This window comes from Canis lupus, chromosome 4 (assembly GCF_003254725.2).
Source record: "Canis lupus dingo isolate Sandy chromosome 4, ASM325472v2, whole genome shotgun sequence".
Lineage (NCBI taxonomy): Eukaryota > Metazoa > Chordata > Mammalia > Carnivora > Canidae > Canis > Canis lupus.
The window spans coordinates 44,709,831-44,737,532 of NC_064246.1; the positions used below are offsets into that span (position 1 = coordinate 44,709,831).

At 35.6% G+C, this 27,702-nt stretch overlaps 1 protein-coding gene across 2 annotated transcripts in view; it reads right to left on the bottom strand.

Annotated features, from left to right (window-relative positions):
* The window catches only part of TENM2 (teneurin transmembrane protein 2), a 1,512,848-nt gene that overhangs the window by 843,629 nt on the left and 641,517 nt on the right, over positions 1–27,702 (bottom strand). The gene's annotated exons all lie outside the window — the stretch shown is intronic.

A 27,702-nucleotide genomic window follows, 5' to 3' on the forward strand; every position in this document is an offset into this window, starting at 1 on the left:
GATAATATTACTGTAATCATGTTGTAAGGAGACTGAAGAACAGAGGAACAGAGAATTTAAGTGACTTACCCAAGGTCACACATCTAGATTGTAGCAAAACATGGATCTGATCCTTGAGCAGTCTGTCTTCATGTCAAAGAACCTTAATCCTCCAATAAATGTGAGTGGTGGCCGGGAGACCTGGGTACCAGTCCCAGCTTCCCACTGGTAAGTCTCATTGTGGCAAGTCTCTTACTCCTTGAGCCCCAGTTTTGTCATCTGTAAAATCTGGGTATTAATCTCTTAAATTCCTCTCAAGATCACTGTGTATCTTCTATGTGATAATATACAACAGACTTTTTCTCTAAAAATAAACTATGTAATGCATTATTTAATGCAGCATCCTAGGGATGAAGAGTCAGTCCTCACATTTTTAAATGATACCAAACGATGTTTCCGACTTAAAACCACAAGTAGGTTTCACCCACGGAGAGTTGAGTGTGTGCACACATGGGAAGCAGAAGAGGATAGGCATTTATTGAACATTTATATGTTACCATGTGCTGGGCATGAGCAGACAGTTTATAGGCTTTACATCTCATTCAGCTGTCATCATACCTAGCAGGTTAGGCATTGACCATTTTCAAGGTCACGCCTAGCAAGTTGCAGATCCAGGATAACACCTCTAATCTGCAGATTCTAATCATCTGCTCATTCTACAATGTGAAATGATCTCAAACAAAAACCATCCTGGCAACATTTTGGCACAATGAATGCTCTATCTGTGTGCTTTACTATTACAGCTTCTTACAAGACATTTTTAGCTGTTGATGCAAATTAGATGAAATCATGTGGTACGTCATATTTCCTGACATATAAAGCTAGGTTTTTTGTTTTTGTTTTTGTTTTTGTTTTTGTCTTTAACCAAGTTATGGACAATGGGGAAAATGCAGTGAAGAAATAAACTTCCTGCTAGTAGTGAGGAAAACCTTATAAATGACACCAAATCCATATATAGATTGTATTAGGGCCATTCCCTAACAGTCATATTTCCAAACTTATGATATGACATTATGATACTCCATCTACATGGCATCATTTCTCAGCTTTTATTTTTAAAAGCATTAAGCAACTGTTTGTATTAACATAGTGTGACTTTCATTTGTAATAGATACGTATTTTTATTCTAGGTTTTATTTTCCGACTTCACTACACATTGAAGTCCCACAGCCTTCCTTAGTTAGCTGTGTAAATGGGATCAAACCCAATTTTATACATAATTGCCTCTGCAGAGTGAAACCTATTCAGTGGAGAACTAACCCAAGCAAAAACTTCCTGTGGGGGATGGGGTGATTTCCTCCCAGTTTATGGAAGAAGGAAGTTCTCACTGCCACCAGCATGGTCCTAAGGGCTGTTATTTATTCCCTGTGCACACTTTATCATGCTGTCTGAAATCCCTTGCCTAGTGTACTCTGTTCCAGCTTACATCCCTGGTAACTAGATATTGTTTCATAATTGTACAGTAAAGTGTATATTTTAGTTTCAGTAGTCTATAAAACAAAAGTTCATGTATGTCTGATGTTACAATACTTTCCTATTTTTGCTTTCTCAGTCTTACATAAATAAAAAGAGTCACAGTATTAGCATTCTCCCATCTTGTTTTTAGAGTTCATGTTTGCTCTGGACAGGCATGAAATACAATGCTTCCTTTTCCTACAATAAATGAAAACAAGTCAAACTAAAACACACATGTTTTTATTCTACATGCGGGAATTTTTAGCTATATGATTCCATTTGAAATGGAGTGTGTATGTATTAAGGCAACTTTTCTGATGGTTTTCCCACATCTCATTATCTGGAGCTAGCTTCAAAGACCTCCTCAGGAAAGGAGAAACATCTGTGTGAGGAGAAGAAGCCTCAGTTTTCAGAGCATCCCATGTGATTTTCAATCTGGGTACTCAAAGTAATAGGCAATAAGCCTTGGGCATGGAAAGCCAGGGAATAAATACAGTTTCCCTTCTTTGGTTATAAAATTTACTTGATGATAAGAAATTAAAATATTATTTTTCTGTTAAAATAAACTTGAGATCATTATAAATCAGTTAAAATTTGCACAACTTTTAAAGTAACCACAAATATTAGAAGAAAATGTTCTTCAAGAGTTTCAGCTTTAAGCTTACAGCCCTAAAAGCCATAAACAAGCAAAAGTGTAAAGAAAATTGGAGGTACTATACTGAATTCACCAGGAAAAAGTAACTGTTCACATTGGCTTTTGGAAGCTAGGTTTTCCCCTAAATTCAGAAGTCCCCCCCCCAAAAAAAAACAGTTTTCTCAAAAATACTACCTTCTAAACTCTTCATTTTCATCTTCCAGTAGGACCACAGTTCACCAAAGCTATCCGTTCCTCACAATTCCAAGTTTGGTACCCTTCGTCCTCAACTAACTCAAAGAATAGGAATCTTATTCTAAGTACCTGGGACAGATTCTGGACCAAGCCTTTTCTAAGTTTGCTGGCTTAACATATGAAGCTGGTAAGCCACATACACAGTGGAAAGGAAAAACTGATATATCATTTATTAAATCATTCAACAAATATTTATCGTTTCTAGGGCTGTGCTAGGCACTGGGGATATTACAGTGAGCCTTATAAAAATGGAGCCCCTGACATTTACAGTCTAAATGGAAAGAAACATTAATCAAAGAATCCCATAAACAAAGTACAATTTATACAGTAATAAATACTGTATAGGAAAAGGACAAGGAGCCATGAAAGGTCATCTAGAGGTCCAACTGTTCATCCTTTCACAGCTTGGTCAGCAGATGTTCATCTAGCAGTAGACTCACTGCTTGAGAGGGACTGCAAATTTGCTCCACAAAGTCATCAGGCCCCTTTCAGTTTGCTCTTCCCACACCATTCCCAAACATTCCCCCACGTATACACTAATTTCAGACAAACATTTTTCAAGTAGTTCCTCTTACCGCACAAAACCCTCATGTCATACTCTTTTGCTCAGAATGTAAATAGCACAGGGGAATTTTAACACCATGTCAACTTATTGTTTTGCACTTACTTTGCTCATTGATGGAAGGTTGATTTTGCTTTAATTCATCTTGTATAAATATGTCTTTATTAAGCTCCATGGCAGCTTTGAATGGAAGAGAGAGACTAGTCATTGTGTGATTCTCCAAGCTAAGATTTCTAGTGGAAAGCAGTCAACATTTCTTTCCTTCTTTACTTTCTTGCAGAAAGGTAGAAAGAGTAATAATATTTCAGTTTTTGTGGAAAATATGTTTACCTTCTATCTGCCTCCAATCTCTCTGATACCATATTAAAATGGATGTGGATGATGTTTTAAACTCATTTCATCTCAGGCATGTGTTTTGTAGTTGCTGCCAATAAATTGCTTGGTGTGGCCCCATGTTACATTATCAAGGCCAAAGTCACTATTTTTATTTTTAAAACCCCATATTTATATCATAGAATTTTAGTCCAATTTAGGGTATTGGGAAAGAACGTTGATAACTAAAAACTGTTAGGTGATCAGGATATCAGAACACGAGTGTTTAAAAGGAACTCTCTTGATAAGTCTCTTTGTCTTTAAGTTGTCTTTTTCTTTATCATAACCTCAGTGTGTAACCCAGATCCTCTCCAGAACTTTTTTAGAGATAAATTTTGCAAAAGATATCAAAAGTCAGCCTTTAACCAACTAGTTTTGCATCAAGGACACAATGCAAAGGAAAGATAGTCAGCGTATTGTGATCATGGCTTTATCTTCTAAGTTTTTACCAACTTCTCACACTTTGAAATAACCTTTAACTAGGAGAAGCACATATGTCGCTAAGTCAGAATTATCATGTCATGGTAATACCAGGGAATACAAATAGCACTGGAAATGTCAGCATTTGAGCAGATTTTCTACTATGAGGGCAGGAAGAGAAAAGTTAACTGTAGTAATAGGGGAGTATAATATAGAAAACTTGTATTACTTAAATGTTCACTATGCAAGCCCCCTGAACTTAAGAGATGAAATTCTACACATGGGAGCAAAAGTTACTACAGTGTGAAAACAGTCACTAACAATCACTTATAAAATTCATCTCCATCATCCCCACCCACCTACTGTTAGTATTTCCTCTCCTAACAACCACCCTATCAATGTCTGTATCATCAGCGAGTTGCTGATAGAAGGAAATAATATGATGCCAACATGAGTTTGAGTTATACAGCTTATGAAGACATAGATTTCTATGAAGTCAATACAAGTAATGCTAAAAAACACGAGGATCACGAGCATGATCGAACAGAACTAACCTGCGAACAAGAAAAATGGAAATGCATGTTGGCGTGCATAGCAACTACATAGAAAGAGTTTGAAGACAGACCTATTAGAATCCTGGGACCTGAGGAAGGACATGGTTATGAGTTCCCTGGGGTTTCTTTTGAATTATATCTCAGTTGTTGGAGAAATCTGCAAATTAAAAACACCAGTGGAAGCACAAACTAAGCCCAGCATAAAGCCTACTGTATTTATAAGGGTCCTTTCTTACCTCCACAAACATCCCAGGGTGGAATCAAGTGAAACCAGAATTTCATCCTCCTCCAGTAGGGATGAGCCTTCCCAGAGACCCCTCACAAAGGTGTCACTGGTGGCTATAAGGAGATCCCGGACTTCCATCCCCACCCAGTAGCAATGAAGCACCCCTTCCTCTCCCTCATGGTGTCAGAGAAGAATTAATGTTAAATCTAATTTTACTACCACAGAAGGATTCATGTGGGAACTGTAAGGAGGTGTGCCTCTCCCTCTCAACCACGTGGGTACCTGCAGAGTCCTAGGGAAGATTCTAAACACCCAACTTGGTTCAGCAGCAATAGAGTATCCCTTCTCCAACCATACCAACCCATCCTGCTTTGTCAAAGTAGGCCAAGTGAGAAGTTTGGACTCCATCTCTGCCTGACAGCCTAGCCCCAGTGTCCCATTTTTCCCACTGGCCTGGTGTCAGAGGAGGCCTGCTGAAATAGAAGATTTAAATAAGATCCAGAGTTTCAAAACAATATTTCAAATAGCCAGGAGACAATAAAAAAATCACTCACCATACCGAGAATCAGGAAAATCTTAATTTGAATGAGGACTGACAGTTATTTAAATAAAAGGTTAATGAGCAGTCCTTAGGAAAATTAATGAATTCATCTTTTTTTTTTATTTTCAAAGTACAACTCTCTGTGATTGTGCTGTAAAGTTTAAATATAAAGTGAAGGATGTATTGTACATTCTTGCAGTGTTGCCATAAAATGCCTTGCACAAAAGCTGTTACTCTTTATCCTTTTGAATAATTATAACATGGCTGGAATAATAAATTGTATTGAACATAAAATAAAATACACTCCATAGTTAACTTTTTTGAAGATAAAGTTTCAATAAATTATTTTTACTATTTAATATGAAACACTGATTGTTTGTTAACATTGATTCCATTTTTAAGTAGCCTTTTTCTAAGCAACATTTATCCTAAGACAAAGAGAATCTCTTGTAAATAAACATGGGTCACTTCTCCTGAGCAAATGTTAGGTCTACATTTTCAAGTCAGAACTGAGTATGAACTCCAAATTTTCCAGCAAGGATTTCAGAAAATGACATAAATTAAAATGCTATAGTTCTTTTTTGTCACAGTAAGTGGAGTAATTCGATCTGATACCTTAAGTTTTTGCAGCAGAAAGTTATCAAGAAAAATATGGCAATTATAAGTGATAAAGCATAATTTTTATTTTTGATTAACTGAAATTGTGCCATCAAATTGTTACCTTATATTTAATATAAATACCTTCTATTGAAATTTGAGAAATTATTGATATGTACGAGCTACCCAAAACAATCACCCATTAAAAACTTACTGATATTATCTAAAATATTATTTTCAAGCAATCTAAAATCTACATCTGTATATGCATTGATAACAAATTTGAAAACCACCGAAGAAGCTACTTATGAATTCTAATGTTTTATGCCTGTGTATACTAAAATTCTTCACATTAACTCCTTCTTAATGCCCTTCTAAAGTTCATCTGATTTTACACATTCAGATATTTTCCCAAATGTTGACAAAACTGTTCGTGAAAAATCCTGTGGCTTGAAACTACAGAGTAGGTGTACATGCATTATTATTCATAAAAGTTTAAGCTAAATATTTATATTTCAAAAATGCACTTCAAGAGTAATAATTTTCTTTTATGTATAGCTCCTAAAATATTAATATCTTGATATTTCTAAACTTTTAGATTAAGTATTTTAAACTCCCTGAATGTGTGATACACAACAACTTTCACAATTTTTAACTAGAATCATTCCAGTGTAAATAAACACCTTCTGAATCAAGGAAACATCAAAATGGCTAGTGACGACAGGAGAGTTTCTAATATCCTTGGTTCCTCTGTAAGCTTTATAACTTCAAAGAGAAAGGTGAATGTGGCATTCTCCTCTGATACGGTGGCATTTTCACTGTTCCAGCCTGAACAAAGCCCAATTTGGAAAACCCAAAGCAGCCACAACAAAAGGTTCTGCTGAACAACTGCCAGATCATAAATAGAAACGAAATACCCAGTAACCTAGCTAGCTGGAGATTCTTTCCTTTGACAAAAATTCCAACAAGATAAAAATTGAATTCTGGTATTAAAAACTGTACCTATAAGCTACCCTATGTAACAGTATTACCAAGGTGTAGAGTCCTCTGATCATCTGAGACTCTGGCTCTTCAAACAAAATTTTTTGGGGGACAGAAAAAAATAAATAAAAGCACAATAGTGACTTAGCTTCAATAGTCTAGCTGTCCAAGTTTGAGAACACCTACTAGATTAACTTACATTTATTGAGGGCTTCACAGTGTGGCAGGCACTTTTCTAGATGTTTTCATGTACAGTTTTCAAATTAAGCAGGACGACAGCCCTACCTAAAAAATTGTCATTCTATAGACTAGAGTTAAAGTGGAATTCCAGAGTCTGTTTTAAAAATACTTGACTACAGGGACACCTGGGTGGCTCAGAGGTTGAGCATCTGTCTGCCTTCAGCTCAGGGCGTGATCCTGGGCTCTTGGAATCTAATCCCACATCGGGCTCCCCACAGGGAGTCTGCTTCTCCCTCTGCCTATGTCTCTGCCTCTCTCTATGTGTCTCTCATGAATAAATAAATAAAATCTTTTAAAGACAACAACCACAAATTCCTGGAATTATTTCTTCTGGTGAGTCTCCATGTACTCATCTATAAAATAAACATAAAAATAGCACCCACCTTCATAGGGCTGTTGTGAGCAATGAATTAGACAAGGCAGGTAAAAATGATTCTTAGAACATCACCTGTCACAGAGTAACCTTATAACGAACATAGCTATTATGATGATCATCAGTTTACAGATGCAGAAACATTATTTTTTTTAAAATATAGCATTATTGACATCTTCTATTTTCTCTTGAGTTGATTTAGAAAGTTTTGAAATATAAATATTTCTAGGAATATGCTCATTTCATCTATGTTTTCAAATGGATGGGCACAAAGTTATCAAAGTATGCTTTTAAATTTCTACTAGATTTGTAGAATATTGTCTTTATTTTCATTCTTGATATTACTTATTTGTGCTTTCTTTTAAAAATACTTAAAAAAATTTTTATTTGAGTATAGTTGATACACATTACATTAATTTCAAGTGTATAGTGATTCAACATCTCTGTTATGCGCTGCTCACCACAAGTGTAGGTACCATATGTCACCATACAACACTGTTACAATATCATTGACTATATTCCCTATGCTGTACCTCTTATTCCTATGACTTATCACTCTGTAACTGAAAGCCGGTATCTCCCACTCCCCTTCCCTCATTTTGATCATCCTCCCTACCCCCTGCCCTCTGGGAACCATCAGTTTGTTTTCTATTTTTATAGGTCTGATTCTGCTTTTTGTTTATTATTTGTTTTGTTTTTTAGATTCCACATGAATGAAAGCATTTGGTATTTGTTATTCTCAGTTTGATTCATTTCACTTAGCATAATACCCTCTAGAGCCATCCATGTTGTTACAAGTGGCAAAATCAAAAACCAAAAATTCATCCTTTTAATGGCTGTATAATATTCCTGCACAAACAGGTGTGTGTGTGTGTGTGTGTGTGTGTGTATACACACCAGGTTTTCCTCACTAGACATACCATAAGATTCAATAATTCCAATGCTGGAAATTTACCCAAAGGAAATTAAAGCACTAATTCGAAAAGATATATGCACCCCTGTGTTTATTGCAGCATTATTTATTTATTTATATTTATTATTTAGGAAGCCACCTAAATGTCCATTAATGGGTGTATTTTCTTTAACTGGACTGCTTTCAGCAATGATTGATTTTGTCTTTAAAAAACAAATTTTCACTTTTCTGATTCTGTATATGTTTTTTAGTTTATTAACTTCTAACCTTATATATAGACATTCTCCCTTTCCCCTCATTTCTTTGAGCTTATTCAACTGTTCTTTTCCATATCTCTAAAATTTAAATCTTCATGTCATTAGTGTTCAGCCACTCTTCTTTGTTTTATTATGAATATTTCAGACTATATCTCTCAGGTTTTGATTCACAGCCTTTTCATTGTTGTTTAGATCTAAACATTTCACACATCTATTGATGTGTAAGAAATATTTGGAACTGAACTATAATGAAACTATAATGAACTATAATGAAAGTACAACATATTCAAATTTGTGGGATGCAGGTGAATAGGAAGATTAGTAGGTGTGATTATTTATTTAAGAAATATTGTTTTCAAACTGGTGATCTATACTTCTACCTCAAGAGCCTAGAAAAGAAAAGAAAAAAAACTAGAAAAGAATGAACGAGCAAAGTTAAGTAGAGAAAAACAATCAAGATAAGAGCAAAAATTAAATAGAAAATAAACAATAAAAGAAAATACTAAAGGCAAAATCCAGTCCTTTGAAAAACTGATAAAATTGATAAACCCCTATAAAGAATGATCAATAAAAAAGGGAGAGTATATAAATACTCCAAATCAAGAGTAAAATAAGGGATATTGTTATAGATCCTACACCTACTTAAATGTATTGTCATAAAGTATAGTAATTTAGATGAAATGGATAAATTCCATATAAAATATAATTAATATTAAAATCAGCTATTTTCTCAAGAATTTATTAGAGATGGAGTCACCACATATTGATGATAATCAATAATGTATGGGTAATCAATAATCCATCAGAAAAGTTAATTCTAAGCCTGTAGACATCTATAATGGAGCCTTAAATAGACAAAAAGCAAATATTAATAAGACTATGGGGAAAAACACAATTATAGTAGGAAATTGTATCATATATCTTCCAGTTATTGATAAGACCAGCAAACAGCAAATCCCAGAGAAGAATTAATACCATATAGACAAATTGAATACATTATTAATAATTATCTGGAATCTTTCACTCAGTAATTAGAGAACATGTGTTCTTCTCTGATACATATAAATACTTATAAAAGTTTACAAGTCTATGAAACAAATTTCAAAATTGTTCAAAGATTTAATAACATACAAATTTTGCTTTCTAGCCAAACACAGTTAAATTAGAAGTCAAAAACAAATATATACAAAATATCACAATATATTGAGAAACTTGTTTTCAAGTTTCAAGAAACTTGTGTTGTAAGTTTACTGTATGTAGTAAACATATTGTGCATTCATTTCAACAGAAATGAACACCTTTCAACTTTCTTGCATCTTTGTATTTAAAAATGTCTCTCATAGATAGCATATATTTGAGACTTACTATTTATCTGATAATGTTCCTTTTCATTGGTATGACAGTCCATTTATATTAATGTAATTATTGATATGTCTGGATGTAGGTTCATCATTTTGCTATGTTTTTCCTCCTTTTTTTTTTTTTTGTAATTGTTCTCTATGTTTCCTTTCCCATCTTCACTTGGGTTAATATTTTTTTAAAATTTCATTTTGCCTATTGATTTTTTAGCTATCTCCTCACATAATTTATGAGTGGTTGCTTTAGGCATTATGATATGTAAGCTATATCAGTATATTTAGAGTTCTAATATTATATGCTGTTTCTTCAATTTCTGTGAATTCGTTTCTCTATCCTAAAAACTCAGTCATTGCCTATTTACTCACTTGTAAATTATTTATTCTTTTCACTACTTAAGTACTACCTTTCACTCTAAGTATCTCTATTTATTTTTACTCTCTTTCCTCTCTGCACTGTCTCTTGCTAATTTCTTCTTGCTATTTTTTCCAGTTGACTAATTCCCTCTTTAATTGTGCCTGATCTCATATTTACTGTACGAACTCAGCTATTTTTTCAACAATTGTGTATTTCATTTATAAAATTTACATGCTTTTAAAGTGTTTCTATTCAGTTTTTCTATTATCATCTTGTAAATTTGCATATTATACATAGTTAAAGTATGGATCTAACAAATTATATTATTTTAGGACTTCAAAGATCAAAATTGCTTGTTTGTTGATTTGTTTGCTCTTAATTATGAAGATTTGTTTTCTTATATACTTAATTATTTTAGCTGACATCAGTTTATTTTAATTTTTGAAAATCGCAAGGGCCTCAGATGAAGATTTTTGCTTCCTGAAAGATTTGTATTTACTTTTGTCTAAGACATGTGGTACTATTAATCATGTATCTCTTTCCAGATTCCTGGTTAATGCAAAAATCTTAGTTTCAGTCCTCTTATTGCCCTACATTTGAAGTTCAACCTCCCAAATTCAGATCTGATATTAGTCCTTGCTGTCAGTGAAGACCTACCAAAAGCTTACAGTTCAATCTTCAGATTTCTGGCTTTAGCTCAATTTTGGTTTTTATCTTGTTTCATTTGGCTGCTTGGAGACTTATCTTAATTACTGTGAGGACTATATTATTTTTGTTTTGATCAAACTATTTAATATTCCTATGTTTCAATTTCCTCACTTGTAATATGGAGGAAATTATAGCAGTTCTTGCCTCACCTAGTCATTGTGTCAAAGAGTATATATATTTAGAATATTCCAGAAAAAAGTCAAAAGTCAATAAATATTAGCTATTATCATTAATATTCTATTACCATGTTACTAGCAAGCGTAAAAATACAAAATTATGGCCATGATTCCCTCTCCAAATTTTTTTCTACCTCTATACAAACAATACTTTTCCAGTTAAACTGTATTTGTTTAAATATATTTAGTGTTTATTCCATTAAGCAATGTAACATTCTATTTTCTTAAAAGGAAAACAGAGAATATTTGATATATCAGTAGAGACATTACCAACATTAACTTGAATTTTGATAAAGACATGGCATTTGCATTCTCAGCACTCATGAAGGTCCCTGTCTCTATCACGCACTTGATGTTTTGAAAACATTTTGACTTTCCCATCACTGAAGGATTATTTTGGATCTCAAGAGTTAATTAACTAATCTACATTCCGACATCTAGTGAGATGGATAGATTGCAGTCTATCACCAGGTGAATATATATATAGCAGACATTTTACTTCAGTAACTAATCAGAATCTACTTTGTAACCACAAATATTGGGGAGAAATGTTAATGATATACTCTTGTTTGTAAATCAATTCCTTTAAATCAACTGCTTCATTACCAATTACTTCTAGGATTTAGATACTTGTCTAAAACTATGTTAAGTATCCAGCCACAAAGCTTGTACAGAATGGCAAGACCATAGTTTCCTAGTGCCTGTTAGCATCATTAAACAGAGAGAGGATAATTGAAACTGAATCAAGAGTTTTCCTTTTCTTTCTTTCCCACCTTGCTTCCTATGTTCCAAACACATGTCGTAGGTTACAAGTACATGTAAAGCCTTAATTACATTTAGCATCTGGCAGCTGTTGACTTACAGAGAGTTGTTGAGTCACATAAACTCAAAGTCAAAAGGAAATTCAGGAATAGAAGGCAGAAGCTTGCTCAATGGAGTAAAAAAATCTTATGTCATCACAGCTGAAATACTCTACCATCAGCACTATTATGTTCATGGTGTGAGTGATGCTGTAACTAATCAGTTTCAGCAATACCAGAGACTAAGTTGCCACTAAAATACATCATTCCCAATGTGGCTAGAGCCATCACCTAAAGGACTTACAAGCGTTGCTTTTAATGTGATGGATTCATTCACAAACAATGGGGACAACAGCTTTACAAGGATTTCAGCATATCTAGAGGTACCAACTGATGACTCTTTAAAAACACGATCTTCACACTATCCACTCAAAAGTGTCATGAAAGTTAGAAGTGTCAAGTAGTTCAGTTTATATACTGCTTACTTTTAGAGGAAATAAGTCTCTTGAGAAACCAGCAAGAAGAGATACAAATCTTTAATACTGGCCACCATTGGCCACATTTTGATAATTTTATGAGTAGAGAATTATCAGAAACAGTTGTCTTGGTCTTAATAGAGCTAGACCTCAAAATCCAAATGTCAAGTTACAAAAGCATAATAAGAAAAATATAGGGATGCCCGGGTGGCTCAGCGGTTGAATGTCTACCTTCAGCTCAGGGCATGATCCTGGAGTCCTGGGATCGAGTCCCACATTGAGCTGCCTGCAGGGAGCCTGCTTCTCCCTCTGCCTATGTCTCTGCCTCTCTCTGTGTGTCTTTCATAAATAAATAAGTAAAATAAGTAAAATCTTAATATATATATATATATATATATATATATATATAATGAGTGCCATTATGTTGTTTTCAGATACATAATACTAACAAGATAAATTTGAACTGGAAAAATATATGCCAAATTCTTCATAGCAATTATTTCTGGCAATAGAGAAGAATGCATTGGTGGGTGGGGAGTAGAGGGAAGAAAGAGGATTTGAAACTAATTTGATGAAATACTAATGCTTATTAATTATAAGGAATGAGTATTGTATACTTTATTCTCTGTATTTTTCTGTGATTTAATGTTTTTTTTCCTAAAAAATAAAATAATTGAAAACTGGAAGTTCTGGATAGTATATATCACATACTTAAAAATATTTCCAAAATCATAATTTTCTTGTTAAGTAATGTCATTCAAACTTTTCATGGTTACATTTTGAAATAAACTACAAAGACCTGCCTGTCTATTTAACTTCTAGTCAATTAGGAATAAAGTTATGAAGCAAAGGTAAATGCAACCAATGGATAAATAAGTTGTGGTACATCCATACAATGGAATACTATTCAGGAATAAAAAGAAAAGGGCCATCAAGCCATGAAAAGACATGAAGGAAACTAATGCCAATCTGAAATGTCTACATACTGCATGACTCCAACTATATGACATTTTAGAAAAGGCAAAACTATGAAGACCTTAAAAAGATCAGTGGTTGCCAGAGATTGAGCAGGGAGAGATGAATATGTGAAGCACAGGCAATTTTTAGAGTAATGAAAATACTCTGCATGATATTATAATGATAGATACATGTCATTTTACATTTTCCCAAACCCATAGAATAATAGCATCAAGACTGAAGTGTAATGTAAACTATAGACTTTGAGTGATAATGATGTGCCAGTATAGGATCATCAGTTGTAATAAATGTTTACCACTCTGGTGAAGAATGTTGGTAATGGAAGAGGCTACGCATGTGTGGGAGAAGGAAGTATATGGTAAACCTCTGTTCCTTCCCCTTAAATTTGCTATGAACCTAAAATTGCTCTAACAAAATAGTCTTAATTTTTTTTTAAAAGTAGTTGTAGCCTAATCATTACATGACAGGTATACTGTCAGAAAATTCATGTATTTTTTTCCTAGGGGAAAGATTCTAGATCCTTGTGGTTAAGAATAGACCAGAAACAAGTATTCCAGAATTTGAATCCCTATTCCACCACTTATGGTTTGATGATGCTCAAGCTAATTAATTTCTCCACCCTTGATCTCAAGTGTCCACATCTATAAAACAGGTTTAATAATATCTACTTATAATAGATATTATTATGATATCTGGAGACAACTATGTGGGAGCAGACACATGAATACACTAGAGGACACATAAACCTAAAAGAAAGGAATCTAGGCAAGTAGAACAAAGGTTAAAAGGCTCATTCATTCATTCATTCATTCATTCATTCATTCATTTATCCTTTCAATACTTACTAAGAGCTTACAAACTACTAAACCTTGTTCTGCAGGCTTGGGATATATTGGCAAAAAGAGATAGAGAGAGAGGGAGAGGGAGAGAGAGAGAGAGATCTGTCCTCATGGAGCTTATATTTTAGCTGGGGCAAACAGATATTAAACAGTTAACATAATGAATAAGTTAAGTGTGTAGTATCCTCAAAGCTGGTAAGTACTATGAAAAGAAAACAAAATAGAATGTGAATGCCTTTTGTATTTTAAATAATTTGATCTAGGAAGGCTTCACTGAGAAGATGACATTTAAATAAAGACTTGAAGAGGTTAAAAGAGTCAGCTTTTCCAATACTGGGGCAAAAAGAAACCATCAGTGTAAAGGTCCCAGGCAGGACTGTGCCTGGCATGTGCCAGGAACAGCAAGAAGAACTTTGTGGCTAGAATACAGTAAACAAAGCTGCCATCCTACAAGAATGGGTCAGAGAATTAATGAGAGCTGAGTTCTAAACGGCTTTGGGAGTGATTTTAAGGACATGTATTTTTACTAAGGATGTAACTGAGAGCTACTGCATTGTTTTGGGGGAGAGGGGTGACACTGTCTAGTTTTCATTTTTAAAAGATTGCTCTATTAGGTTAGAATACTGAAGGAAAATCAGAGACTTCTCAGAATGCATTTGTAAGAGATGATCACAGACTATTCTGGTTGCAGGCAGCAAAGTGGTGGGCAGAGTGGGGTTTCCTAAAGGGCTATGTGTAGAGTTTGGCCAAAAGAGAGAAGTTGAAAGTGACAATGATTTTGAACTGAAAATTAAAAGAAGGGAGTAGCCATCAACTGTAACGGGAAAGACACACACAGACCAGGATCTCAATCCTGGATGTCTGAGTTTGAAATACATATTAGACATACAAATGGAGATTCTGAGTAGGTAGCTGAATATATAATATATATAATATATATAATATATATAATATATATAATTATATATAATTATAATAATTATATGTTATATAATATAAATATATATAATCTATGTAATATATATTATATAATATAAATATATATAAATCTATATCACATATATTATATATATGTGATATAGATTTGGGAGTCATTGACATGTAGATGCCATTTAGTGCCATGGAGCTGGACAACATCACAGTGTGGAATAACTACACAGAAAAGAAAAGAATATCAAGGACTGAGCACTGAGTCACTTTTATATTCAGAGTTTGGAGCAAAGAGGAGGAAGTAGTAAAGGAGTACGAAATGAATAACCAATGCAGCAGGAGGAAAGCCACAAGCATATGCTAGAATAGAATCTAAGTAATGAAACTGCATCAAAGAACTGCTTCAAACACTGCTGATAGAGCATTAAGCTGAGAACTGAGAATGTGACATGAAGATATAGCAACACAGTAATCACTGGTGATGTTGGCAAAAATCAAACCAAGCAACCGACAAACAAAAACCAAAAACAGTTACGTCAAGGAGTATGTGTAATAATTTGATTGGATTATATTTAAAGAAAATAGGAGAGAAGAATCAGTTGCCACTGATAAGACAAACGCATCATCTGATATGTGAAACAATAAGGAGTGAAGGAATGTGGTGATAGCTGGTAGAAAAAATAAGTAAACAGAAGTTGGAGAGGGTCACAGCATGTCTGTATGCTTGTAGGAATGAAAGGATGGTTCATTTAGGAAACAAAGGTGGGAGAACTCTTGATGCAACATTCTTGAGTTAGATCAGGGGGATGCTGATCTTGCACACAAGTGGGGGTTTTTCACCTGGGTTAAGAGTAGACATTGTTCACTTACAGTGATAGACAGGAAGGCAGAGCCTGTGGGTGCAGATGATGGGAGTGGGCAGATGGTAGATGTGGATTTGAGAGCTCTCCTCCGGTTGAGGATGGGGAGGAGGTGCTGGAGGTTTAGGAGAGAGTAGAGGAGATGCAGCTGACATCTAAGACTGTGAGACAGTGCATAGATCAGAGAGTTTAGTACAACTGCAGAGCAGAATTAAGGGACCACTTGAAATTTAATAAACTTCAAAAACTTCTGGGACAAATTTATTACAGTGCACATGTAACAATGAACTCATCCTTCAGTAGAGCTGCTTTGATTCACATAAAAAATTAAATTATGGTGACTACATTCAGTTCTTAAAAATGAGAAAATATTAAATGCAATGTAAAAACACTGTTCTTAAAATGAATGGTTCTTATGTTAGAGTGAAAAGTAGAGCAATTAGGGTGATGTGTTATATGTGGACCAAATTATTCCTTATGCATAAATGGTAACTATAAATTCTGAATCCATAGAAATTAATTCATATTATACCACAAACTTCTACTTCTCATCAGATGGTTGTACCATTTTTTTAGACAAGAAGTCTTTATCTGGGACGCCTGAGTAGCTCAGTGGTTGGGCATCTACCTTCAGCTCATGTCGTTATCCTGGGGTCCTGGGATCAAGTCCCACATCAGGCTCCCCACAGGGAGTCTGTTTCTCCCTCTGCCTATGTCTCTGCCTCTCTCTGTGTTTCTCATGAATAAATATATAAAATCTTTTTTTAAAAAATGAAATCTTTATCTGAAAACACTAAAATTCACTTTTTTAGATCCATGAGTGAATGTGAAAAAAAGACATGTCAATATCCATAGATCCAGGGCCAACCTACACAGTAGGGCACAACAGACACAGTCACTAGAGCCATATGACCCTTAGGGCCCACAAAATGGTTTAATTTCTTTTAAAATTGGGGAGGGAACCTTTAGTTTGTAGAAAATGTTTTTAATCTTTAACAGTAATATGTTTGTCTTTATACTATGTGGTTGTAAACTATAATATTAAATATTTTTAGGGAGGAAGGGACCAACCAAGGCAAAGGTACCTAAGGTCCATGAAAGTTATGGTGCCTCACTGCATCCTCCATGAAATCCTTACACGTATGGAAGGCCAAAGTCACAATGAATCAAAACACCAATCTCCTCTGAGGATTTTAGAAAGAAATGTGGACTGTTCTCTAATGTGTTATCATCCTGAAATGCACAAAAACCATCTTCTCCTACACAGACATCAAATGCTCTGGCCACTTGGCTGTTTTAGAGGGACAGGAAAAGCTCCTGGTCTCCGTTTTCAGGTGTTCTGGCAAAGATATGCCAAGAGTTAATATCATCCTGCCTCTTCTAATTAGTAGAACAACTGTTCAGTCATTACAGACAACTTCCTTGGCGTTCCTCATTTTCCCAAAATATCTCCCAGAATCCAGTGACTATAGTATCTATCTCTTCTATTTGGTATTCAGAGAGCACATTTGTTGAAGATTTTCAAAGCAAACTGCCTTAGGAATCAACATCATCCATGGAAAGTTGCAAGAATTACTTCCCCCAAGTAGAACAGAAGCAGGGAGGTTCCCGAGCTTTCCAGAAATCACAAAGCATATCTCTGACAGAGCTGAGAACTGAGATGCAGCTCTCTTGCCTTTCCTTGCTTTAAAAATAAAAATCAGTGGTCACTCAAGGTAGACTGCTTCCTTTTAGAAAGTAGACTTTTCCTAGCAAAACTGCTACTTTGCTGCAATGATGGGCAATGAAATCCAATATGACACTTAATTGTTCTCTATTGAGAGGTTTCTCTTTGCTGAGGTTTTTCCACGTGCTTTATGAAAAACATTTGCACTACCTGGCACTTTGTAAGCCTTCCTTTTAGAAACAACCTTTCCCTTATTAAGATAGCTTTGCTTTCAAAGGGGACATTGGTTTTGTTTGCTCGCTCATAGGCCGTGAACAGACCACCAGGGAAATTGCTGCTTCACTGGCATAAGTCCCACAGGCCTATGTCACAAGGGGTTAGGAGCCTCATTAATTCCTGTGCTCTCATTTCAGGTTGTTTAGGGATCAGCAGCAGATTATTATTTCAAACACTTATTTCTTGCTTCAATTTCCTCTCTCTTAGAATTGGATCCAAATCATTTTCTCTTGTGTGCAGTGTACTCAATCTCCATTCGGATAAGAAAATCAAAATAGTCTTTTCAGAAAACCTATCCATCAGCATTATCAGGAACACACCCCACAAAGGCTTTGGTTGACGTTCCTACATATCTGGCAGGTTTTATCCTTCTTTGTACTTAAGTCTCTCTCCCTCAGAATCATTGCCATTATGGCTCACATAGACCCAAGGGCACCCGCTGTTTATGTTTCAAACTGATTAGTTCAATGCAGTTCTGCGAATAGACAAAAAGATATGTTAGGAACCAACCAGGGATACAGAGATGGAAAAACTGTGTCCCTGCTTTTGGAGATCTCCACAGGCTAACAAATAAGATAAAGATATACATATAATGACAATATCATGTTGTATTCCTGGTGAATTTATTTTTCACTCTACCTACATTGGTGACTGTGTAGGAAGGTAGATACAGTGAGGGAGGTAACCATATATATATATATTTTTTTTTTCCTTTTAGAAAACCTGATTGTGAACAGCAAACATATAATCTTGAATAAGTCCCTTAATCTTTTGACTTCTCAGGTTTTCTCTGAAAAATAAAAGTATGGGATCAGAAGGTTTGGCATCCTTTATTCAGCCATTCAACAAACATTTATGGCTTAATAGTTACTGATTGTGTAGTATGTGTCAAGATTGGTTATAAACACATACATGTAAAATCTCATATAATCCTCAGACCAAAATGAGGAGGAAGGTATCAGGCTCAAAAGAAAAAGAAAAAAAAAAAAAAAAACATTTCTAAGGCCATGTGATAAATACGTAGAATAACCCCAATTCATGCATTTCTTCTTTTGGATCAAAAGCCTGCATGCTCTCTCACATATCATGCTTTCCAATTGAGTCTAAAGTCTTTTGGCTTTAAACTTCAGTGACTATATAATATTTCTAGTGAGAGTCAAGGCATCAGAGCCACTTTTCCCAGTTAGCATACTGAGGGGTGGGGGATGGGGCTCTTTGAAGAATCTGCACAAAAAGGGCAAAACAGGAAACTAACTCTTTTATAAGAGAACAGCTTCTGAATTCTTATACTTTGGGTCCATTCAACAGTTCAAATCAATGAAATAATCTGTAGGTTATGAAAGTGAATTAGGCTTATTTCTTAAAGAATTGAGTAAGCAGCACAAATATAAGGAATACAATGTAAAGAAGTAGAGAATTAAGCAACCCTTGATCACCAATATGTGACAATAATATTGGCTTGTTGGGAATCCCTGGGTGGCTCAGTGGTTGAGCGCCTGCCTTCGGCCCAGGGTGTGATCCTGGTCTCAGGATGGAGTCCTGCGTCAGGCTCCCTGCGTGGAGCTTGCTTCTCTCTCTGCCTGTGCCTCTGCCTCTCTCTCCCTCTCTGTGTCTCTCATGAATAAATAAATAAAAAATCTTTTAAAAAAATATTGGCTTGTCAACTCGTCAGCCCTGCTCCACAGGCCAGCTCCTCCTCAGCAACAGTGGCTGATCTTTACCACTCTAAAGCCAGGATCTAGTGTAATAGCTGCTCAATGAACAATTGTTGAGTAAATTAATTAAAGTTAGAGAGGTAGATTAAAAATAGAGAAAATTTACCAATGATATTCATTAAGTATATATATATATATATATACTCTGCACCCCCTTCTTCACCTTCCCTAACTTTTCCTTCCTATTTTATACATCTTAAAATAAACATGGGGCACAAATTCAGATAAAATAGGTAAAACAGCTTTCTGTTTAGTGCTTTTGACATCTTGGCAGTGCCATCTAATTATATAGTATATACAGTGTGTGTGTATGTGTATTTTTTTAAACAAAACAACCTATACTATTCATGCCACCATGTGGTTACTTGGACAGACCCAAAGCCTTAGACCATCTGAGAAATGTATGTAAATATTTGTGTATTTTTATTTCTTTGCATTCTACCAGGTTTTATTTCAAGCAAGAAATTATCCACCCCTCCCTTCTTTTTGCACATCACAGAGCCAAGTTTCCTGTGTTACACCGATTTCAAAATGTTCAGCACCATTTATCCCTTTTTTATAGTTCATATAAAGACATGGCTCCAAGACCTCAAATAACAAAAACTTTATTTATGTATTTATTTTTGCATGGCATGCGCTGATGAGCTAGTCTGCTCAGCAAGCATTTCACAGATTAGACGCATGAGTATGGTTTCAGGCAAGGCTCCCTCATGTTTCTGCGCATTGGCTGATAAACACTTCAAAGTAAACCGCTCATAAATATGAAATGAAAAGCCGAGGAGTCGTTATGCACAGCTTTGAGATACAAATCTCTTTATTCCCTTCTGAAGTGGGGTTTGATTGACATAATGAGTCATAGATCCTGTCCAGGGACACACTGCCTTTTCCCCTTTTCTCTGGAGACAGGGAGACTTTAAAGAAATCCACTTTAGAACTTGGTGATAGACAGCTTACTTAAAAAAATAATAAAGTTGAATCCTATATTAAATAACTTATTATTTTGTGTTAATGCTGACTTTGACAACCATGACATATGTCAAAGTTTCACTACACATCCTCAGAAAGACATTATTAGCTACAACTCTAAGAAAAAGATTGCCAAATTTAAAAAAAGAGAGAGACAGTGCCATTATGTCTTTTGTCATATATATTGTTGCTATATAGGCCCTTTGTTTGTAAGAGAAAATCACTACTTAAATTAATTCAGAGCAGAAGTCTAAAATCCTGTAAGCCAAAAAGCTATGGGGAGGCAACGGGGAATAATTATTGTGGAAAATTCGTTTTCTAAATAAATGTCTTCCAAAAAGGAAAGGATCATGCAGTAGAACTTGCTACAAAAAATAGGTTGAAGAACAATTGAAAGTGGAGATTCAATTCAATCTTGCTCACAAGTTTTTAATAATTATCTGCTTGCCTGAAAAAGATAAAAATTTCAATGAGATCATACAATTTTCCACAAGATCGCATTATGTAAATTCAAATGACTTACAGAAGCTAGGCAGACAAAGGAGCTGAGTCAGCCAGTGTAAAGGGCAATAAGGAGCAGTGGGGGCTTGTAGAAAAATGAGAGACTTTTGATAAGGCAGCTGTTATTCAGCTCCAGTAGATAACTGCCATTCACAAAGAGAGAACTAATGTTGCCTTTTTTTTTTCTGAAAAAGCCTGAAATCTAGACTCTATGTAATATTTACTTATTTATAAGTAATGGCAAAAAAAAAAAATCAAAAATAAAGTACAATCCAATAAAGTAGATCTTTGGGCTGCTCCGGACTTTCTACAGTAATCATTTAAAGAAGATTTTATTAAGAAAAGAGGAGGGAGAGAGAATAAAAACCTTAAATCAGATAATGGTGAGAGAGGAAGGGATTCTGAGCTAACTTACTTCCTCTACATTTCCAGGATCCCTAGATATTCTGCTGAAAGCCTGTAGTGAGAAGATGATGTCCCTAGAGATGTCCCTTCTCAAAGCCTCTTCAACCAGAGCAGTGCAGCTTTTTTACCTAAACAATGACATTGGCCAGGATACTTTCAAAAACGCTTAATTGGGACCATCCCCTCATCTGAGAGTTACCAAGTTACTCAACACCATTCCCCCACCAACACCTAATGGACCCAGGGTTCAAGATTCCATTAAGTTTCAGAGTCAGATCACCTCTAATTTTCTGCCTACAGATTTAGTTTGAGTGTCACAGAGAATTAACTATTAAATTAGTGTTTTCCTTTCCATGGTCTAGGACCACTACTAGAAAGGTGATTTCCCAGCCAGGAGCTATCATTCCCTGTTCCCAAGTCATCTAGGTCAGATCACAAGTCTGGTTCTTATCAACCATATGAAGCAGACATGATGTGTGTCATTTAAAATCCAGAGAGAGGGGCAGCCCGGGTGGCTCAGTGGTTTAGCGCTGCCTTCAGCCCAGGGTGTGATCCTGGAGACCCGGGATCGAGTCCCACGTCAGGCTTCCTGCATGGAGCCTGCTTCTCCCTCTGCCTGTGTCTCTGCCTCTCTCTCTCTCTCTCTCTCTTTCATGAATAAATAAATAAATAATCTTTAAAAATTAAAAAATAAATAAATAAATAAAATAAAATCCAGAGAGATGGGATCCCTGGGTGGCGCAGCAGTTTGGCGCCTGCCTTTGGCCCAGGGCGCGATCCTGGAGACCCGGGATCGAATCCCACATCAGGCTCCCGGTGCATGGAGCCTGCTTCTCCCTCTGCCTGTGTCTCTGCCTCTCTCTCTCTCTCTCTCTCTCTCTGTGACTGTCATAAATAAATAAAAAAATATATATTAAAAAAAATAAAAAATAAAATAAAACAAAATCCAGAGAGCTGAAAAGGCAAGTGATCTCCTTCCATGTTCTCTTTCCCTTGTGATGCAAGAGATCCAGGAATGATAGATTCAAGATGGTAGGGCCACTGATGTAAGAAGCCTTGCTCCCAGAGTTGTCACTGGGAGATGAGCCCAGTCATCAGCATTCCTGAGTTCTGGCTTCATAGTAATAAAAAAAAAAAATGATTTTGATTGTGGGCAATCCTTTATATACATTTGAATTCCCTTTTCCCATTATTTAGATTTAATCAAAATAATGCCACCAATATTGAATAGCTTTAAGTTGAACTTTATAGGAACCATACATAATTATGTGATTCAAAGGATAAAACACTGACTTTCTATTGGGAACTTAATGATAATAAACTACTATCCAATTAGACCTATTTTGTAGGAGCAGAAAAATGATATGACCTACTGAAGGACATGGAACTGTTCAAAAGAAGTAGGAACTCAGATTCAGATTTTGGCAGTTCCACAAAGTTCTCAGAGCCCTGCACTAATTTCTGTTGCAGTGTCATGAATTGGTGGCAGTGTCATTAGTTGATAACTAAGTTTTTATTAAAAATCCTTACCAATTCAACATAATAAAATTTAGCATCATTCTAATGTTAGATATTAAATTTCTAATTATTTGTATTATAAATAAAAACACCAGCTTTGACTAATACAAGTACCTCCAAGTAAACATTTAGACATTAAGAACTACTCAGTCAATATGTAACATTATACTGTATTTCAATATCAGCAATGTTATCTTCTATAATAACAAAATGCTTTTATGAGATGTTTTCATGCATATGAGAAAAGAGATAATAGCACAATTTTTTAGCACAATTTTTTTTTTTACTAGGGAAAAAGATAATGATCACATAAATTAGCATGAGAAAACTGCCAGACCTCAAACCCTAATATAATGCAAAATAAAAAAGAGATATGCCAGATATATATGTGTGTGTGCATATATATGCATATATATGTGCATATAGCATGTATTATATATGTATATATAGTAATGAAAATAATAAGAGGATTGAGAAATTAGAAAAGCAAAGTGATATACATATATCCCTAAGAATAACAAGAATCATCTTGGATTCATCTCCAACTTCTATTAAGATGCACAAACAGCCCACTCTTGAATAAGGAGAGATCACACAGTACAGCGTAAAGGGGCTTTGGAATCAGACTAAATGAAGTTCAAATTCTCCAGCTTTGTAGCTCTGGGATCTGGGGTCAATTTCCCAGCTTCTATTTCCTCATTTATAAAATAAGGAATATTTTAATCCAAATATCTATCTATATTACAAAATACAGACTAACGTCCACATCCAAGGAAACTAACCCTAGGCTTTCAGGTGATGAACATAAACCATTCTAATCAAGTGAGGTTATGAGTAGACCAGTGCTGCCTGGGACTGGAGCTGAGAGCAAATGAGCCTGAGAAATCCTCTGGGGAGAATAGAAATGCTCTAAAGTTGTATTGTAGCGACGGGTGTACAACTCCGTTAATTTACTAAAATTCATGCAAGTGTATACATGAAAGGGGAGCATGTGTGATTTGTAAATTATACCTCAATAAAGCTGTTAAAAAATTAAACCAGTTGCATGCAAGTATTTCTATGGATGTAGGTGAAAATTGCACCTGCAGAAGCCAGAAAACAACAATAGAGTCAACACTTGAAATTTATAGAATGTGGAAAGAACTATTTGAAGCCAATCTGCTATTCTCACATGAATTGAAAGGAGGTAGGATCTCTGACTATGCAAAGAAAGCTGAGTTATTGTAACAGCGTGACTTTTATTTTGATTCCATCGCAAATTTTAGAGGCTAAAATATTCCTAGAATAATAGTTACTCATTAGCTTTGCTTTGAAAATCATGAAGGCACAGGTCTCCTGGGAGTAAAACACCAGGCTAACCGTGAGGGTAAAGAAGAATAGCCTTTCTAAGAATAAATCTATACCAGAATACTTTTCCATCTTGAGGTGTTTTAATCCCCGAGATGGAAAAGAGTTTGATTAAACAGGCTGCACTGGGCTCATGCATTCTGTCTCCGTCCAGGAAGAAACAGATGTCAGTCACATCTCTGTCGTCCTCCTATAGTCCCTGGGGGACAACGTAAGCAAGCTGTCTCCAGGATAAGCGCTCCTCAGAGAATTGCCAGCCCATCATGGCCTGCAGCTGAAAAGCAGCCATTCTGCTCCCTCGGTCTATTAGCCCTTTGACTTCCTTCCTTCATGCACAAATATAAATATAATGCTTAAGTGAATGATTACTACTGTCCCCAAAGAAATTTCAATTAAACACTTGGAATCCCTAGGAATGGTACCTAGGGAGATTTCCCAAAAGAGCTGCAATTTGTTATGTATTATTAAGTCTGGCTTCGGTTTGTAAACCTCCTATTTTTTTTCTTCTCATGTTAGCTGGGGCTTCCAAAGAACCACCTCCCATATGATTTGAACACGTTTTCCCAAACTCTAGGCAGGACCAGTATAACCAAGTTATTCTGGAATAATAAATCCCCGGTTTGTTAAAAAGTTTAAAAGACAGATGGGGAGATTTCCTTGCCTACTACCAGAGTCTGGGGGGAGGTAACTTTCCTCTCTTCTCAAAAGGAGTGGAGGACGTTAGGAAATGTATAGTGAGGCAGCCCTGGTGGCCGGGCAGTTTAGCGCCGCCTTCAGCCGGGGGCATGATCCTGGAGACCCGGGATCGAGTCCCGCGTCGGGCTCCCTGCATGGAGCCTGCTTCTCCCTCTGCTTGTGTCTCTGCCTCTCTCTCTCTCTCTCTATGTGTGTGTGTGTGTGTCTCTCATGAAAAAATAAATAAAATCTTAAAAAAAAAAAAAAAAAGGAAATGTATGGTGAGTTACTGGGGTGGATTCTTTCACATAGTACTCAGTGTTTCAATCTGCCATATTCCTCATCCATTATCATATGCATGGGAGCTGATTATTAGAATCTAAACTCCACAAAGGGAGTATTTTGTCTAACTGACCTCTGAGGTTTTCAGCACCTACAACAGGGCTGGGTGTATAGACAGAAGGCTTTCCACAGAAATGTAAATGAATGGATAGATGGATGGGTCAAGGAAGAAAGGAAGGAAGGAAGGAAGGAAGGAAGGAAGGAAGGAAGGAAGGAAGGAAGGAAGGAAGGAAGGACGGGCAGACTTGGATAGAAGTCCTTTGACAACTAGGACAGGTCTTTCTGTTACACCTCTGGCAAAATGTCTTAAGACATTTCCTTGGGCCACATTTACTATTGTATTATTTTGGAAGAATCTACTTAAGAACCAAATATTTGGTAAAATTCACGTTATGCTATCTTTAACTTATTACTTATTTTTTATCATGTTTTAATTTAGCTGAATTAAATGATCAGAGCTAATCAGACTATACTCAGAGATAATAAGAAAAAAGTTCCTTTTCAAAACAAAAATTCTATATAGGGTCAGTGGATTGCCAAAAATTCTATATAGGGTCAGTGATAGGGTCAGCACATTCTCTCCTTTGCCAAGATTCTATGATTCACCCTCTTTTGGTTTGTTCAAATATAGTTTTTAAAGAAATCAGGAATATTAGCTCCTTTCCAGAACTGGGGCTTTTGTCAATTTTTGAAAGTAACATAAAAAAAAAAAAAGTTTAGAGGTCACTGGAATTCCTTATTTCTACCAAAGGCAATAAATGTCTGTTTTAATACTACTCTTCAAGCATTTACTCTCTTACTGAAGAAGCAGTTTCAAATCTTTAGCAAAAAATAATTTCAAAAACCCAGTTGAAACTAAATGTACACAAATTCTCTCATTTTCATTCCAATTTTCTGTTATCACATATGTTCATGGTCTCCAAACCCAACACAATCGATACATAAATGATAAATGACTGACGGTGAGTTTTTTGACACTTTGACCACACTTTTGTTCCCTAACAATGAAAGCTGTGTGATCCCGGCACTCAGCCACAGCTGAACCACACATGCTGCCCCTAAAGCTGGAACAGAGGGAGGGCCTGTGAACACTGATTCTCACGTAGTAGTGATGCCAGCACTGGCGACCCTGCAAGCTGACTTTGCTCACCTTGTGGAACTCTTAGTGATGCTTATTTTTGAATAACTGACTCTAAAGCCAAGAGAAACTGCTTTTAGGAAAGGGTCTCTGTGTCCTTTGTAAAATGCTGATCAGCAATGGAGCAGGAAAACACTTAAGAAAACTGAAATTCTCTCATTCCCCTCAAATGAGACATCAGTTCCTATCCTGTCTCATGGCCTGGAATACCAGGAGGACAAGGGAGACTTGTGACAGGCTGATTCTGGAAGCTCAAAATGGTCATCACTTAACTCATTTTTCATCTGCAATGCTCCTTTTCTTTCTGGTAACTCGGGGATTAGGACTGTTGTTCCAAGAAGTTAAAAAAAAAAAAAATGACATCTTAATCCCCTCAAATTTCTGCTATGCCCTACCTTCCATGATGTTTTTCTTTGTCACCAATTCTAAGAATTGGCAAGAGGGAATAGGAAGGAATGAGAAACTGAGTTATGAGATCCAAAGTTCCCAGACAATTGCCAGGAAGAGTGAAGGCAACACAATCATCCCAGCAATGGTGACCCTATTAATTGCCAATCATATTAATTGCTTCTTTAGGAAATCTTTATTTTCATTTTTTGTATCACTCAAAGGGGTATATTCTTGGTGAATCATCAAAAACTATGTATTTTATTTTCCTTTAAATAAAGGAATAATTAATAATAATTAATTTCCCCTTGTATATTTGAGTTCCAAGATGAGAGGAATTTCTTTTCAAAATCTTGATTCTACCCAGTGTGTCTTAGGTAAAAATAGCAAATGTAACTCAGATGGTCATGCCCACAGCTACCAAAATGCTTTAGCAAATCAAAGTTTCTTCTCTCTGCAATTATAAATATATATGTGTTCTTGAAGTAGTTAATTTTCTTTTTCTACTCTGGATAGAATCTGCATCCCAGGACACTTGAATCTGGTTCTAGTTTTACAGCTACCTAAAAGCATGAGTTTACATAAGCAATTTTACTCAATATTAAGATGATTCAGTTAAAGAATAGTTTTTAAGATTTCTTTCAGGTCTAAAACTAATATATTTCATGATGACAGTAATTGCTACAATAAATATCTTTTGCCTCGGTGATATTGCCATTCCATGCCCTTTGCAATATGACATTTCTTATACAGATCTGCCAAAAGGCAGATCATTGTAACATAGGATTTAAGAAAAATGAAACAAAAATATAAGTATCTTGGACAATTAATTTAATTAATAATGATCTTATCAAGGGACAAATTCAT